Source organism: Sarcophilus harrisii, chromosome 3 (genome assembly GCF_902635505.1).
Source record: "Sarcophilus harrisii chromosome 3, mSarHar1.11, whole genome shotgun sequence".
NCBI classification, from domain to species: Eukaryota; Metazoa; Chordata; class Mammalia; order Dasyuromorphia; family Dasyuridae; genus Sarcophilus; species Sarcophilus harrisii.
In genome coordinates, this window is record NC_045428.1 from 312449945 (window position 1) to 312467522 (window position 17578).

At 35.2% G+C, this 17578-nt stretch overlaps 1 protein-coding gene across 7 annotated transcripts in view; it reads right to left on the reverse strand.

Annotated features, from left to right (window-relative positions):
- The window catches only part of NMNAT3 (nicotinamide nucleotide adenylyltransferase 3), a 152193-nt gene that overhangs the window by 25763 nt on the left and 108852 nt on the right, over nucleotides 1-17578 (reverse strand). Inside the window, exon 1 of one of the 7 annotated variants that reach the window (XM_031959825.1) lies at nucleotides 12518-12615. The exons of the other annotated variants lie outside the window; for them this stretch is intronic. The gene's annotated coding sequence lies outside the window, so the exon portion shown is untranslated. Of the gene's footprint in view, nucleotides 1-12517; nucleotides 12616-17578 lie in introns of those variants that run through there. 7 annotated transcript variants of the gene reach the window in all.

Here is a 17578-nt window from a genome sequence, read left to right on the forward strand (position 1 = left end):
AATGACCAGTCAAAGGCATGGAGATGGGAAATAGAGTATCATATGTGAGGGATAAAAAGGCTACTTTTCATTACGCTGTAGAATGTGGGATGTACAGTAATACACTGAAGCTAGAAAAACAAGTTGGTGTAGACGAGATGGAAAATGCCATCTGCATCCAGAGAGAACTATGGAGACTGAATGTGGATTGAAACATACCATCTTCATCTTTTTGTTTGCTTTTTCTTTCTCATGGGTTTTTTTTTGTGTGTTCTGACTACATCTGACTAATATGGAAATATGTTTTAAATGAAATATGTTTTAAATGACTATACATGTAAAACCTATATTAGATTGCTTGCTGTCTTGGGAAGGGGAAGGGGAAAGGAGGGAAGGAGAAAAAAATTTGGACTCTTACAAAAATTTAAGATGAAAACTATCTTTCATGTAATTGGGAAAAAAACAGGTTAGTATCAGTTTGTAAAAGATTTTGAAAGAGAATATGTTAAGAAAATTTATATCAATACACATAATATATATAAATAAATAAGAATGGCAATAAGATAGAATAAAAACAATAGTTTGTATTTTATCCTAAAAGCAATAGGGATCCACCAGAATTAATTAAGTAGAAGACGACATGGTCACATCTGTGCTCAAGGAAAATCATGATGGCAATCCTGGATGATAGACTGATATGTGGAAAGACTTGAAGCCGGGAAAATAATTAAGAGAATGTCGTAAAGATCTAGGGGATAGCAGATTTTATATACTTAGGTGTTTTCTGTGTGAGTAGAGAGAAGGGGATCAAATGAGAAAGAAATGGAGAAAGATATAGTAAGATATAGTAACTTAGTATTTGTGGTGAGGAAGAGTAGGAACTCAAAGACAATTCTGAGGTTATAGAGATAGGAGATTGGAGAAAAGATGGTTTCTTAGAGTGAAATAGCAAAGTTTGAAAGAGGGGATAGTTTGGGAGCAGAAAGATACTGAATTTAATTTTGGCCATGTTAAGTTTGAGTTGTACAGAAAATGCCCAGTTTGAAACATACAGTAGTCAATTGTGATGTGGGAGAGAGGTTCAGTAAGATGATGACTGGGAAAAGACCATCAGCCTTTGTCATTAAGAGATCATTGTTAATTTTGGAATAAGCATTATCAATTGAATTAGGACAGATGACAGATTGCAAAAGGAGGAAGAGAGAGTAGATGAAGTGAAGACAGCTAGTATGGAAAGCTTTTTTCTAGGAATATAGTCAAGAAGGAGGGGAGGGATATGAGTGATGGAATGGTAGGATCTAATGAAGGATTATTTTTTATGAGTGTAGGAGACTTAAGCATGTTTGAAGGCAAAAGGGAAAGAAGCGGTGGATGGGGGAGGTTGGAGATTCAAGAGAGAGAGGATGTTTGAGGTTTTATTTTAATGGGAAAAAAAAGAAATGGCATCAAGAGTACACAAAGAGAGGTTGGCCTTGGAAAAAAGGAAGGTTTCCTCATTCTTAGAGGCTGGAGGAAAAGAGAAGAGTGAATGATGATTCTAAGGGGGTTAGAGATGTGGAAGAGAGAAAATGGAGCTCATGTTAAATGATCCTACTTTTCTCAGTAAAGTAACAGGTAAAGTAAATGGCCTTACTTTTCTTAGTAAAGTTAACAAATTTCAGGTGAGGGATGGTTAAAGGAGAAAGATGTGTGAATGGTCTGGGGAGGAAAAGAGATAGTTGGGAATAGCTTCTATGGGGAATGAGAAAAGTTACTCAGTTAAAGAGGAATAAGAGTCTCTTCACTGCAGGGAGAGCCCAGTTGAAGTTGGAATAACATTAATTAATAAGGAACCTACTCAACATGTTTTTGTGTTTTGTTCTGGGTTCCAGCCTATGAGCAAGAAAGGAGGTTGTGGAGCAATCCAGAGATGAAGTTTGGGAAAAGATGATGATGATAGGAGAAAAGCAATGAGGTAATTAGTGAGCAGAGCATCTTTTAGGGTTAAAATGACCAACTGTAGAGTTGAGATTAGAAAGGGAAGAAAGTAAAGTCAAAGACCATTATGGTGGCTTTAGTAGAGGGACTAGAAGGTGGAGGGATTGGAAGAGCATTGGGATTATCAATCATAGTGAGAACAAAGAATAGGTTTAAGAGAGTAAGAAAGAGATGCAATGATAGGAAGTTATGGTTAGATAGAATATCAAAGTTTTCAATTCAAGAAATGGAACACTTGTTAGTAATGTTGAGATCCAGAGGGTGATATCTCTATATAGAGCTGAGATGGAATGAAAAATTATGTCATGGAATTTAAGGATATTGAGGAATTAGGGAGCTGGGAAGTATGAGAGAGCATCAATGCAACAGATTCTGTACTTCTGTAAAATAAAAAAAAAGTTGAAACAGATTTTATTATCCTATGATCCCCATGGCCAATCAAAATGGTACGAAAGATGAGAGGCAAAAAACATATCTATCCATGTAACTTATTTTCTAAGAGACTTTCCCAATAGAAACAGTTCTAGTTCTAGACACAGTAGACTCAGGTAGACTTTCTGTCCTCAAGTATCCTTCTCAGAGGAGACCAAGAGTCCATGTAATTTGGTAAAGCCTCTGGGCAATTAGACACCCACAGGGATCAAAAGGTAGAACCAGGACCTGGATCAAGGTCCTAAGCTAATAATTACATGTGAGAGAGAGCCTAAGAATCTTTGTTTAATTCAATCAGTTGGTCTTGTTAGTGTATTTTTAAATGAGGGCTGGTTGGTTAGATGCATTCACAGGATTTCATTGATGGGCCTCTATTGGAGGATATGTTGGCTTATCTACAAATTCTTTTGTATAGAAGGCAATTGTGTTAAAGCTTGTTTAAAGAAAAAAAGGAAGCTGACCAAAAATTAATTTAAAATCATAACAGAATAATAAACAATTTTCTTAAACTTGGTGCCATCTAAATTGCTAAAAAAAAAAAAAAAAGTGTTAAAAGGCACTAAAATGAAAGGGATGTAGCTTTCAAAGAGCTTAGCTGAAAACCCAGAATTGGGCTCTTAATTGAGAAATTCAACAAATGCTTAGTCTGCACAAAGCATTGTGCAAAGTTCTTGTGATACCAAGATGAAATAAGACATAGATCCTGCGCTTAAGGAGGCTTATATGAGGGATAGTACATATAGACAAAAATGAAAAATGAAAAGAATGTAGTACATTAAAGGGGTACAAATAAAGCATATGAGAGTTTCAAAGAGTATGTCATCACTTATAGATTAAAGAAGGATTTCATGGAAAATCTGGGGGCAACTGAACCAGACCTTTAAAGATACCAATATGTAATAATTCTGTATATATGAAATCTCTTGATACCCATTTTTTGTTTTCTGTCATTTCTTTCTACAAAGACACTACATCTGATGATTTAGTTAATCTTTCTGAATTGGTCTGCATACTGAAAAAGCAATGATTACTGTTAAGAGCATTGAGATGAGATAAATCAATAAAAATAAATGAGCCACACACACACACAAAGAAAATCATGAAATAGTAAATCAAGAAAGACTCTATATCACTTCTTATTAACATGGATAGGGAAGCAACAGATTGCCTGGTGATGATAAAAATTTAGACAATGGATATGTACATATTTTAAATTAACATTAACAGTATTAGATACCTAAAGGGCTTCAATTTACTAGTTGTGATTTGAATTAGATTCCGTCTTATGTACCTTCTAGCTATAAAAGTTCTATAATAAATGTATTTCTGCCAAAAGTTTTCCAAACTCTCAGTAAGAATCCCGGGATCTAGACTTTTTTGGGGTCAATGTACTTTAGAATCCTGTTTGTTGTTCCTAAGGCATAAGCCTCTCTCTTAGTTTAGTCAATGGTCCTCATGAAGCTTAACCCCTTTACGATCCACCCCCTTCCTCACCTTCTTATTCCTTGTCAAAATCCAGCAACAATTCAATAAGCTGCTTCAGCATTCCAGCTAGTGGCATTAACTCTTATTTCAGTCCTTTTTGGTCTAGAGATGTGGTGGCACTGTTCACTCTTACTACTTTTTTTTATTAGAATTTTCTGTCTTTTTGAGAAACAGGAGAGCCAATCAAGTTAGGCATAAAGTTGTTGGTTAGTTCATTATTAAATGAAAGGCTGGATGCCTCAGTTTTCTCATCTATAAATTGAGGGTTTTAAGTTTCAGATTTATCTCCCCCCCCTTATCAGTTCTTGAGAAGTGACTTTCCTAATATTTCCCCAATAGATTAACAGTTCTAAAGCAGAACCAGGCAGCCTTTCTGACCTCAACTATTCAATTAAAGACACACTCCTAGGAATATATATCAGGGTTTTAGTCTCAGGTTTTTCCCCAAGAGAATGATAATCCAAGTTTTAGAGGCTAGCTCCAATCTTTTGAAATAGAACTACATCCTTACTGCTAGAACTATCTAGTTTGTTTGATTGATAGATTTTCAGATGCTAATTAAAAACAATGGTGTACAATTATACAGGGATCCCAAAAAATGTCAATGTAGTTTTAAGCTTTGGTGGTTTAAAACTAGGGCAGATAGCCTCCTATCAATTGCTATCCTAGCAATGGAGGAAGCACTGGGCTTAGAATCAGGACAATTTATCTTTAAGAATTCAAATCTGGCTCAGGGCACTTACTAGCTATGTGACTTTGGGCAAGTTTGCCTTAGTTCTTCATCTGTAAAATGAAATGGAGAAGAAAATAGAAAACCACTGCACTATCTTTGTTAAGAAAATCCCGAATAGGGTCATAGTCATTCACTGAGATTATCAATAAATTAGAAGAACATAGGATAGTTTACCTCTTAGACCTGTGGAGGAGGAAGGAATTTGTGACCAAAGAAGAGCTAGAGATCATTATTGATCACAAAATAGAAAATTTTGATTATATCAAAATAAAAAGTTTTTGTACAAACAAAACTAATACAGATGAGATTAGATGGGAAGTAATAAACTGGGAAAACATTTTTACAGTTAAAGGTTCTGATAAAGGCCTCATTTCCAAAATATAGAGAATTGACTCTAATTTATAAGAAATCAAGCCATTCTCCAATTGATAAATGGTCAAAGGATATGAACAGACAATTTTCAGATGAAGAAATGAAAATTATTTCTCGCCATATGAAAAAATGCTCCAAATCATTATTAATCAGAAAAATGAAAATTAAGATAACTTTGAGATACCACTACACACCTCTCAAGATTGGCTAGGATGACAGGAAAAGATAATGCTGAATGTTGGAGGGGATGTGGGAAAACTGGGACACTGATGCATTGTTGGTGCAATTGTGAATGCTTCCAGCCATTCTGGAGAGCAATTTGGAACTATGCTCAAAAAGTTATCAAACTGTGCATCTCCTTTGATCCAGCAATGCTACTACTGGGCTTATATCCCAAAGAGATCTTAACGGAGGGAAAGGGACCTGTGTGTACAAGAATGTTTGTGCTAGCTCTCTTTGTAGTGGCCAGAAACTGGAAATGGAATGAAAGCCCAACAATTAAAGGATGGCTGAATAAGTTGTGGTATATGAATGTTATGGAATATTATTGTTCTATAAGAAATGATCAGCAGGATGATTTCAGAAAGGCCTGGAGAGACTTACATGAACTGATGCTGAGTGAAATGAGCAGGACCAGGAGGTCATTATACACTTCAATAACAATACTATATGAGGATCACTTCTGATGGAAGTGGATATCTTCAACAATGAGATGAACCAAATCAGTTCCATTTGTTCAATATTGAATAGAACCAGCTATACCCAGCTATGGGAAATGAGTGTGAACCATAACATAGCATTTCCACTCCTTCTGTTTTTGTCTGCTTGCATTTTTGATTTCCTTCTCAGGTTATTTTTACACCTTATTTCTAAGTCCATTTTTTCTTGTGCAGCAAAATAACTGTATGGATATGTATACATATATTGTGTTTAACATATACTTTAACATATTTAACAGGTATTGGTCTACCTGCCATCTAGGGGAGGGGGTGGATTAGGGTTAGGGTTAACCCTTCCGGAGGGGAAAAGTTGGAACAGAAGGTTTTTCAAGGGTCAATGCTGAAAAATTACCCATGTATATATCTTATAAATAAAAAGCTATAAAAAAAGAGTCACTCACAACCAAATGACTGAACAGCAACAAAACTACACTAATACTTTTTGGGATACCCTGTATAATACAATTTCTTGACATGATCCAGGACATGTACAGAGAAAGCTCCATATGCAATTCGTCTTAATGTCTAAATTTTTACTCTAAACCCTGATGATCTTTGTAATGAGCAAGTTTCCCTGTATGTACTTTCAAAATATTTTTGGATTATTCATATTTTCAAGCCAATGAGAACACTAATTTTGTCTATTTATATTTCTTTGTCTTTGGTTCAGAGCATAAGAAAAAAAAAACCTATCATGCAATCAAAAGACTTCTTTATTGGCTGAGAATGAATTTGGGATCATTCTCTAATGGACCAATGAGCATGATCCAACTCAGTCTGGGTGTGATCTAGGGTCTTTGGAGACCAGGAGAAGAAGGCAGCTCTTATGGTAGTGTTGGGCAAGAAAGAGTCATAAATGTCAAGTCACATATGGAGAATTATATCTAAAAAATTGTTCCTGCATAGGTTTTCCTTTATTTGTACTTCTAACTATATTAGCCCAGTATACATTTCTGTATTTACATATATGTAAAGGAGATTGGTCAAGGGAGGTCCTAATCAATTTTATGAGTTCTTCATAAAATGATTTTCATAAAGTTCAAGTATAATTGTCATACGTCTCTCTATTCAGTGAATTCCAGTGGCTCCCTATTACCTTCAGAATCAAACATAAATTTGTCTATCAGGTAAAACACTTTCCTAACTGCTTTTCTAGCTTCTTTATATATTATTCTTTCATTTTACAGTTCTTCCAAACTGACTTCTTTTACCCTCTAGTACATTTTTTTTTTTAGCCAATAGTCCCCTATGCTTGGAATGCACTTGCCCCTTATCTCTGCCCCTTACAATCCATTATTTCAGTAAATTTGCAGCTCAAACACTACTTTCTACATTAAATCTTTTCTATTCAGTGCAGCTGCTAGTATCCTCTTTCCTAAAATTACCTGCATTGTTTGTTATGCAATTACTTGATTTTTTTTTTTTTTATAAATACCATATCTCTCTATATATTGCATCTGATAGAACAAATGTAAATTCCTTGAGGGTAGGGACTGTCTCATTTTTTCCTTTGTATCCCCAGAATCTAGCACAGTATATAGCATAAATATTAATTATTACTTGCTCACTTGATTAATTCAGAGCCCCAAATCTCCCTATAAAATTACTTGGGATAAAGCTAGGATCAGCTTCTAGAAACTTGAACAAATTGATTGATTTCTGCCAGCACTTTAAAAGGATTCTTTTAGCGTTCAAAAACATTCTTACAGTCTCATACTCCTCTGAGGCAATGGCTTAATAACATTTTGGACTATAAAGATTTCATTATTTTCACAAAGTATGCCTCAGCACATTTATATCACCCTATTATTACAAATTACTATAAATATTTAAAACAAAACTACACTTGTCAAAACAATTGAGAAAAATGTTTTGTAATGTTACTGCTTTTATATTTTGTATTATAATGTAGTCTAATGTTCAAAGTCTGGTAATTTGTAATGTGTTGCCCAGTTATTAATGTGAATTAATGAGGCTTTGCCAGATTTTAAATGACTTTGATCAGTGGTCCTCATAGTTAAGTGATTTTGGAACTGCTTTTGCAATCACCATTAACAAAGAAATCCACATTACTACTATATATACTGTAGAGTCTAATGTAATACCATATTCTAATATAGAGATCTTGAATGGCCATAAGTTATATGTGAGAGAATAACAAGTGGCTCAAGGACTAAGAGTTGAATATTATTCATTCTGATTACACTCTACCATTATAATTTTCTAAGTAAAAGAGATAAAAATATGGATTGATACTTCCTATTTAGGAAGATTAAAATTGGGATTTATTCCTTATATAGTATGTAATATTAATTTTCGATTTTGATCTTTAAATTTCTGTCTTAATGGATTGTTCAAGAGTTGACAACTTAAGTGCAGGAAAAGTGGCTAATCAACCAGCCAGTATAGTTTCTAATTGCCTATACTTAATAAAGCATCATGCTGGGTGTTACATGAGAGTAATACAAAGAAACATAGGGTATTCTACCTGGCAGAGATCATCACAGATTTGTTTAATCATGGATTTGTTTAATTAAGGAAAGCTCTATGAATGAGTTAGAATTTGAAATGGACCATAAAGGACAGGTAAGCGCCAGGAGAGTGAAAGATCAGGTGGAAGGGATAAAAGGGCTTAAAGCACAGAATGGGAACTCTAAAGAGGAGAACCACAAAGGGACAACTTATTTTTTGAAAGATAGATGAGCCCTTAAATGTCAGATTAAGAAACAGAAACTTTATCCCATTGGCACTCTCAGTTTGCTATATATATATATCTAATGCTTTCTCACTTCTATGACTTTAACTGTACTCTACAACTAGAATACTCCTCCATACCCAAGACTTCTTGTTTTTGGAAACAATTGGATTAAGTGACTTGCACAGGATCACTGACAGTAAGTGTCTGAGGCAGGATTTGAACTGGGGCCGTCTTCTTGTTCCCCAAGGCTAACTTTTGAAATCTTAACCCTTAAGGCCAGTTCAAATGCTATCTCTTTCATGAAACTTTCCCTTAACACCTTGACTCAGAAATGATCTTGCTATTCTTAGACACTGTGCTTCTCATTGTATTTTAATCTATAATGATTCAGGGGTACTGCAATATATTGCATAGGTATGGTGGTACTTTCTCTACTAGATTGTGAGGGATAAAATGACATGATGAAAGCAGTATTTTAAGTATGTAAGTATTTTAAAACTAATTCATCAGCATGGAGAAGGATGGAAAAGGACAAAATTGGGAGCAGGAAGGCCAATAAGAGGCCCCTCTGGTAATCTGGCTGTGATAGCAGACTCAAGCAGGAGAAAAACCATAGCTATGGACATACAGGAATGGAAGGGAGACATTCAAAGGAAAAACAAATAGGGTAAAGACCCTGGAGTTTGCAAGTTCTAGCTCTGCCATTAGCTTTCTGTGTGATCTTGGGCCAGACACCTGGCTCTCTCAACTTCAGTTGCTACATCTGACTGAGAAGAAAAACATAAAATCTATGGCAATCCTAGGATTGCCTCTGTAGATCATGGTGAAGAAAGAAGACTTTAACATTAAATGTGGCATTGAAATTATATATTAAACAGAGAGCACCACAGAAATCAGTGATGAGCATAAGCTTGGGTGAACAACAGAAAGCCAATTAAATGTATTCTGGTTTGAATGAGGCAAATGAGGGCCAGCAAGGCAAAGACAAGACATTAATAATGAGTATCAATTCAAAATAGCTCAGTTCTCTTTTTCTGATTACACAATCCTATCCACACAGCTCTTTCCTGCTGGGAAAGATAAATTCCCTAGAATGTTCAGTGAGATGGCTTTTTATTTTGGTCCCTTTCTTTATCTTCTTCCATCCTGACTATCTTCCCTGCATAGGACTCTAGGAGATGGGACCACAGATACCAAAACCTATCCAAAAATAAATGAATCAGTTGGTACTATAAATAAGCTAATAAAGAGATTATACCATTAAATAAAGAAGACCATAGTTGTAACAAGGAAGCTAGATGCCATAGTGGATGGAAGGATTATATTTGGAATCAGGAAAACCCAAGTTCAAATTCATTCTTAGATATACACTTAGTTGTATGATCCTGGATAACTTATTTATCCTCTGCCTCAATTCTGTCATCTATATAATGGTGATAATAGCATTCAGCTCAGAGGGTTGTTTTAAGGATAATACTAGAGAGTAATTGTAAAGATGTTGCATACTTTAAACCACTATGTAAATACTAATATTATTATCATCATCAGTATTATTGTTAAAATAAACTTGGCTCGAAAACCAAATATGCATGAAATGAATCTAGCTGATGTTTGATAGTTTTGTTCCAATTGTGCATATTTTTCTATTTTAATTTTCTTTGGCAGATTTATGTACAAAGTTTTACATTTCTCAAGCCAAAAATTTATTAACACATTTTCTAAACCAATTAGCTGGCCTAACTTTTTGTGGGGACAAAAATAGAAACAAAGTAACTATATATTTGTTGGGGAATGGATGAACAAACTATGATATGTTAATGAAAAAGAATTTTATTATGCTATGTAAAAGGAAAACATGAGGAATTTGATTTATATGAACTAACACAGAGTGAAGGTGAGCTAGAAATGACTAGAAAATGACTACAGCAGCAGAAACAAAAACAATAATCAAAAACTGCTATATCCAACTTAAATTCAATGCCCAATTTTAGACTGCAGAATCAATCAATAAACAAACATTTATTAAACACCTACTAGTTGCCAAGAACAGTGCTAAGTTTTGAGCATAAAAATAAATAAATAAATTAAGTCTCCAGCCTAAATGAAGGGATTTATAGTCTATCGGGGAAATAACATTCTGCAGATACCTAATATATACAATGTGGATATAAAACAATTTTGGCAGTAGAGAGTGTTGGAAGACAAAGAGCTGCAGGTGTCAGGAAAAGCTTCATCCAGGAAGTGGCATTTGATCTGGACTTTGAAAAAAGGTTGGGATTCTAGAAGAAGAATAAGAAATGTATTCCAGAGATCAGGGACAGCCTGTGACTAAGGGGATTAAAAAAAATAACCAAACAAATAAGCCTAAAGTCATGAATAAAACTTAAAAATAATTAAACAGCTCATTTCTTGTCTTGCTCTACATCCCCATGGACTAATGCTAGCATGAGGTTTCCATCAGTTTCAAAGAGAGTTTCATACTTGGCTCTGCACCACCAAGATAGGGTGCAAGATGAAAAACAGATTCAGTTTCTATCAATTAAACGTGAAGTAAAATATAAACTGCCTAGAACAAGAGTTAGTCCTAATAGAACCAGAGCTTAGTTCCTTTCAAGTTATTCATTCTGTGAGGTCCTTTCAAATACTCCTCAGTGTCCTCTGAAATTGTTTCTCTTCTGTGCTGATTTTCCTTTAGTTTTTCTCTATACATGGATTTTTTTCTTTGAATTAACTTAGATGCTACATACAGAATATAAAGGCTCCTCAGGTCTCTGAAAAAAATTTTTTAATGTACATGTCATCTTCTGTATGAGGTATTTATTTCTTTCATTTCCAAATGTCTTGTTTCTTTTATGTGCAGTTTCTGAAGACTTGGCAAAGAATCAACAGATTTTGCTCTTATTTAATAATTTTAAACTTCCTTTTTTGATCTTTCATAGAAGGATCTTTAGTATTCTTTGCTATTTCTCCTGTTACAAACAATTTTGTGTTTCTCCTCTCAATCATTTGGCTTTGGGCAATTTAAAATCCTTGCGCTTTTTACATTATTAAACAGTCTTTATTACTTAGGCTATAATCTCTATGAAGGAAAAAACCCCACATTTTATTTAAATTCTGAATTTCTTTCAGGGCCTACATTAGTGTTTTATATACCTCACATCTTTAATGAGTATTTGTTGTTTCACTGGGTCATATTAAAGAGTTAACTATTAGAGAGAAATGGCTTAATTCAGGTTTGACATTTCACCAGAGCAAAGTCACTTCCTCCATAGTGTTTCTCAGGACTTGATGTTCCAAGAGATTTAATGCCTTTGAAGAATGGAAATTCTATCAGGAAAAGCAGAGGGTGGTGTGAGGAGACTTTCAGAGCTGGAGAATATGATAGCTATGTGAAATCTGCCAATGGTACCAGCCATCAGCCTAGAAATTCTGACCTAATCCTCCGAATCCAGAGACTTGCCAAAGAGCAAGTAGAGGAGATATTCAACTTGTGTAGAGATAGACACTGAGAGATACTAGGAATCGGTATTCAGGGTACCAGTGAATAGAGCTGGAACCTGTCATAACCATCCCAGAGAGTTTTACACCTCTATCCCTGAAGCAATTGTTTTCTTTGTCTCATCTACAAAATTAGAGATTGGTGTGGTTGGGATGGAAGGAAAGGCAGAGATTAGACTCTTAATACTTTGCCAAAAAAACCCCAAATGGGATCACTAAAAGTCAGACACAGACATGATGGAAAAAACAACTGCACTAAACCTTGGGAATGTGTGAAGTTTTCTCCCTTTGTTTGTTAATTGTTTTGATCCCAGTTAAATATTTTACTTTTAAATTGCATGCTCTTGGTCAGTTAGTAAAGAGCAAACTGAGTTTAGGTAAATTTGGATGTACCCAGCTAAACTGGTAAAGGGGCTTGAGCCAATTGAATAATATGTTACAATGAACAAAACACCTAAGGAGAATCCAAAGTTGGGAGGCATAGGCTACAGATGAAATGATTTCAAATTCATTTAGATATTAAGTTCCCTTAATGTATTAAAATCTTACAACAATGCTTCAGTTTTCTAGTTTCCTTTTTGATCATTTAGCTCTTCTTTCCCCCCTTTTATATATAATACTTACTCCTCTTCAACTTAAATCTTCTAGTTTTGAAAACATCTAAATCATAGGGCCTCTTGATTTTCAAAAGTCGACCATTCCTCCCATGGGCTACCTTTAGTCTTTAGCCCTGATGCGGGTAAACTCTGTTAAAAAAAAAAACACTTTCCCCTTTTGATCCGTAAAATTAAATCTTTGAAATTCTGTTCCCTTTGATTCCTGGCCTCCCAGATTCCAGAGTCTATGAGAGAGACATATCCTCCTAGCTGGCCTTTTCTAAGGCAAATCACCTCCCCCTCCCCTCACACACACACATTCATAGCTGGATTCCCATTCAAATTCAGGCTAAAAAAGTATTCAAAGAAATTTCATTCAATTGGGAGATCCTGGTCTAATCAGCTCAAACTGTCCCCAGTCCCCCACCCAAGATCTGCTCATAAAATAGGTTTCTGCTCACTTCTTTGCAGAAAGTCCAAAGTAGTATGCTTTGCCTCTTTGGCATAACTGCTGGGACTCCTACCTGCTGTGAAGACATTCTCTGCTCAATGCTAGCTTCCATTTCCCTAATAGCACTTAGCCACTAGGAAGTCAGTCTTCTTAGCAAAGCTGACTTCTCATCCAACAATAAACTTCCCTTATGCCATTCAATATTTCAGGTTCAAGAATTCTTTCATGAAGGACCTGCACTGATCAGAAGGGGATTCCCACAATTCTTTAAACTCCCACTAACCTCATCAGTCCTATTGTTGCTACTTTCTGCTGCTTATCTTTAGTCTAATCATACACAGAATGGAGAGAAGAAGAGGAAGGTGGTATAATTATATTCAGTGTATGTACTACTGCTTTGCAGTTTTGCTTTTAAGGATAACATTATTATAAAGGGCAGATTAAATGAATTTCAGTTCTGGGTCATTCAACTATGGACTCAAACTATCCAATTCAACATGGGAGTATTTTGGAATATATTCCTCAGTTTGCTTGAGAGCTTAACCCAGAAAAGCTAGAAACTTCAAAAATTATCTGAACTAGGTTAACAGAAGCTTTATTGGAAACAAGGTTTAATCTAGAGATCATCTGTAACCTATAATTTCTGAATATCAGTTCTATGAGATAAGTAACTTTTCAGGTATTTAATCACTTTTCTATGCTTAGTAAATAGTAAGCACTTAATAATTCTTGTTGACTATTGTTGAATCATTTCCCTCTCCCTAACCACTCCTGATCACTCCTGAAAATGTAATGACCATATTGATTTAGGACAGGATTTTTTCCTGTCACCAAACATCCTTATTTCCATTAAATATGATAAGAAGACAAGTAAATTGTATAGATCTGAGAGAAAACATTTTATTAATAGTTAATGCCTTCCATTGTGTGATTTATTTTTGAAATTCAGGTGAGATCTAACTTTATACCGTAAGCCATTTAATGAACTTAGATGTCTTAGCATCCTTTTAATTTTTAATAAAAATTTTTAATATATTTATTATTATACTGAAGGATAGCCTAAGATTTATAACTGGATTCTATAAAATAGGTCAACACTAAGTTAAATGCTTCAGCTAAACACAGAACATAATTTTATGGACAAAATTAAAACAGTTTAGCTTTCTTTTCTACTCAGTAAGACGAAATGTTGCTGAATAATCAGTTAGTAAATCCTTTAATTCTTCAATTGCACTGCATGGGTCATCAAGATTATATATTTGGTGCTAATATTGGTGGTTATGTAAAATAGGGCACGAGAACCATTTCTAGGCCAGTACTAAGTCTAAGTGTAAGGAATTTGTATTATATTGTTACAAAAACTGATACATAGCAAAAGATCATGGCAGTGCAGGACATGATAATTTTAGTATGAATATGAGTATGATGTGTGATTTTTCATTGATTTATAGAAGGACCAGTTCCTATTACCAACTCCAAAATCATAATGACAAAAACCCGTTTTAATGCCAAAAGGTATGAATTCCATCAATATGAAACATAATCTAAGAAGAATATAACACACATTTATGGATTATGAACCCATACATTAATTTCAATGGTACATCTTATGTGAGGCTAATTTAAAAACCCTTGATTCAAAACCTTTTAAGGTTTTCCATTCACTAGCAAATTTTTGTTATCTAGCCTTAAGGGGCTAGTGTTCTAATATCTAGGCACTTACTATAGAGTCCACACTGGAGCCTTTGAATATTAGTATCCCCTACCTCTATTTTCAGAAGAAATCTTTTAAGCCCATCCGGGTTCTATAGTTCCTGTTTTCACACAATAAGAACTCTTTAGAGTCTATGGGAATGCTCTCACCTGGTATTGATCAAACAGGTCTGTTTTTAACTCCATGTTAGCTCATGGTGAGTTAAAGCCTCTCTTCTCCAGTACCCGGATGGTGTTTATTTTATTCAAGTCAGCACTTCTATTGCACAGCAGGTTTGAATAGAATCCTTTCTCTAATGCTCTTGTCTTTTAGTCTAATATCGTCTTTTGGGGCTGCCCCTCTGGGCTAAGTACATAGCCTGGGGACTACTTCATAAAGATCTCCACAAGAGAGAAAAAGGAGTTAAAATGACGACTCCAATCATAGGCATTAATTCAGAAGAAGATTTTTAGTCTTCCTAAAGCCAATGAATAAAGCTTTCCTTGTTTTGTACCTGCTAGAACAGGATCCTGTTCCCTGCTAGAAGTGATCTCTCATTGAATTTCTGTCAAAACTTTTGACCTTTCCTCTATACTTACTACCTTTTGTATATAGGTGTTAGACTGGACTGCAAGTTCTTTTAGGGGTCAGAGACTGTGTATTATTTTATATTTTTACCCTCAGACCCTAGTGTCTTAAAAGTAATAATCCCTGACATTTATTGTTTATTATATTTATTATTAATGTCTATTGTACTGAGTTGTTTAATTCAGTGACAGAAGATGATTTTCCCTTGTACAGGATAGGGCTAAGGACTGGACTTTTATTTTATTGATATAGGGAACTCCCATGTAAGGAAACTACTTTTACCAATACAAGTCAGCAACTTTGCTGCAACTTAAAAATTTTACTAAGTTGCCCATACCCCTGAATTGCCTAGGGTCACAAAATCAAAATATGTTCAAGGTGGGACCTGAAAAGACTTTGGCTTTTTCTGGCTTTGAGGCCAGTTTTCCAGATGCTGCACCATGAATGATAAACATAAGACCAATTTACAGTTCCTAAAGAATTACCCAAAAATTTAGTTTGCTCATTACTCAAAAATGAGTCTAGGTAACCTGAATTTTGGCTCCTTTTCTATCACTAAGTAACTGTATTCTATTGATAAAGTCAGTAAACCTTGGCCTAAGAAATGTCTGGTTCTTAATAACATAATATTAGCTATGTGAACATGTTTGTAGATGGACAAGAATGAATCAGTGGATAAAGAGATCAAAGAGAAAGCTGATCAGTGGAGGGAGACAGAAAAAGGCAGAATCAAAGCATAAAAAGATGTGTTAGCTAAAGCAAAAAAATACAAATATCTCTTCGCTAAAGACTTTAGTAAAGAAGAAGTGACTGAAGAGGAGATTGGGAGGAGGGAAACAGGGTAGGGAAGAAAGAACTTAAGACATATGGTCTCCTTTTTATTTAGTTGGTTGCTTGTTGTCCTTCCTTCTCAAAGAAGACCAAAATAATATCATTAAGTTTCTCTTATTTGAAGTATAGGAAGTGTAGAGAAATGTTATAGGAGATTGGAGAAGAAAAGAGATAATGGAATAGATCCTACCAGGGAGAAATAAAAGGCTTGTCATACAGCAATGATAAAGCAGTTGATATCAGATATTGTGAATTTGTAATGGACCCAGGTAGCATTGTAATATGGCTTTCTCCAGGAAGTAGCACACTGGTTGGAGCAGAGAATGCAAATGATGAAGATAATTCAGAGTTGATGCTGGCAAGATAATTAGAGATCTGACAAGAAGACAGGGTATTTAAAGGTAGCTGATAATGTAGACTCGAATGGTAAGTTGAAAGGATCAAGTTTATGAAAGAAGACACACAGTAGGTAGGGGTGGTAGACTGTAAGAACAAGGACAAGTAAAGAGACTGGAAGTTATAATGAGGAGAAAGAATACTTTTGGAGGCAAGAGGAGAAATTGAAGGCCAGGGAGTTGTGACTGGAGAGAGGGGTTTGGCGTTTTGGATTTTAAGAGTTATACATGAAGTCATCAATTATGAAGACTAGAGTTAACGCAGAAGAGTAAGAATGTAGGTCAACTGAATATCTTGATAAAAGAAGAATGAGCTGGGGATGTGTAGAGGATTGAGATGGGAGATGAACATAGAATAAGTAAAAGGAGGGTTTAATGAATAAATTGATAAAGCAACAACATGCAAGTGAGATGAGGAGAAAAGAATTTGACTCTTCCTCCTGAACCAGTAATTTGGGGTTAGAAGGTGAGAAAGTGTTAGAATCCTAGTGTTAACTCAATGGAATTGATACAATACTTATTGGTTCATACAGTAGAGCAAATCCTTACAAGGTGTTAAATCATTAGTTTGATTGAAACAATGCTTAAGTTAACACCTTTGGGAGTTCACACATTAGCTCACACATTAGTTCACACACATTTGGGAGATTTCAGGGTTCAGTATGAGATATCCAAATTCACACCTCCTAAATCCCACTCTCAGAGGAGGAGTCAACCTTTGAGTTTACACCTCTAAAAGAGTATAAAAACAGCTGAGCTCAGTCAGGAGAGTTCAGTTGAAAAGATTAAGAGGGGAGCGTCAGTTGGAAAGATTCAGAGGGAGTTGGAGGTGACAAAAGACAAGCTGCAAGAACTTTTGGAACCAAGGAGGGAGAGAGGCCTCTAAGAAAGCTAACCGGGCTCAAGGAAAGAGACAAAACTTGGAAGGAGAAAATAAATGTTTGGGTTTTATCAGCTGGCTATATTTGAGGTGATTATTGATCTGAACTGAAACAAAGGCTGCCTCCAGAAACCTCCCCAAGAAACTTGCTCCCAGAGAGAACAATCATATTATTAAAAAAGAGAGAACACCACAGGAAAGGATGAGGGAAGAGTCCTGGAGACAATAGATAGGGAAGCATTATTTTTTGG